This window comes from Myotis brandtii, unplaced genomic scaffold, assembly GCF_000412655.1.
Source record: "Myotis brandtii unplaced genomic scaffold, ASM41265v1 scaffold79, whole genome shotgun sequence".
NCBI lineage: Eukaryota > Metazoa > Chordata > Mammalia > Chiroptera > Vespertilionidae > Myotis > Myotis brandtii.
Window position 1 is genome coordinate 2631468 of NW_005371173.1, and position 211 is coordinate 2631678.

At 73.5% G+C, this 211-nt stretch overlaps 1 protein-coding gene across 1 annotated transcript in view; it reads left to right on the top strand.

Moving 5' to 3' along the window:
- The window catches only part of TMEM198 (transmembrane protein 198), a 23960-nt gene that overhangs the window by 16693 nt on the left and 7056 nt on the right, over positions 1-211 (top strand). The gene's annotated exons all lie outside the window — the stretch shown is intronic.

Below are 211 nucleotides of genomic sequence, written 5' to 3' on the forward strand. Positions count from 1 at the left end.
ACGTGTCACTGCGAGGGCTCCGCCCCCGGGGTGGGGTCTTGGACTCCGGCTACCGGAGAGGGAGGAGAAGGGGGAGGTGAAAGGGGAAGGACCCCCGGAAGTGCCCCCTCCTCAGCGAGCGAGAGGGAGACGCCGGGGGCGGAGCCCCCTACCTCCCCCCGGCGTGGTTGGTGCGTCCCGGATGACGTCAGAGGCAGCCCGCCCCGGCCCG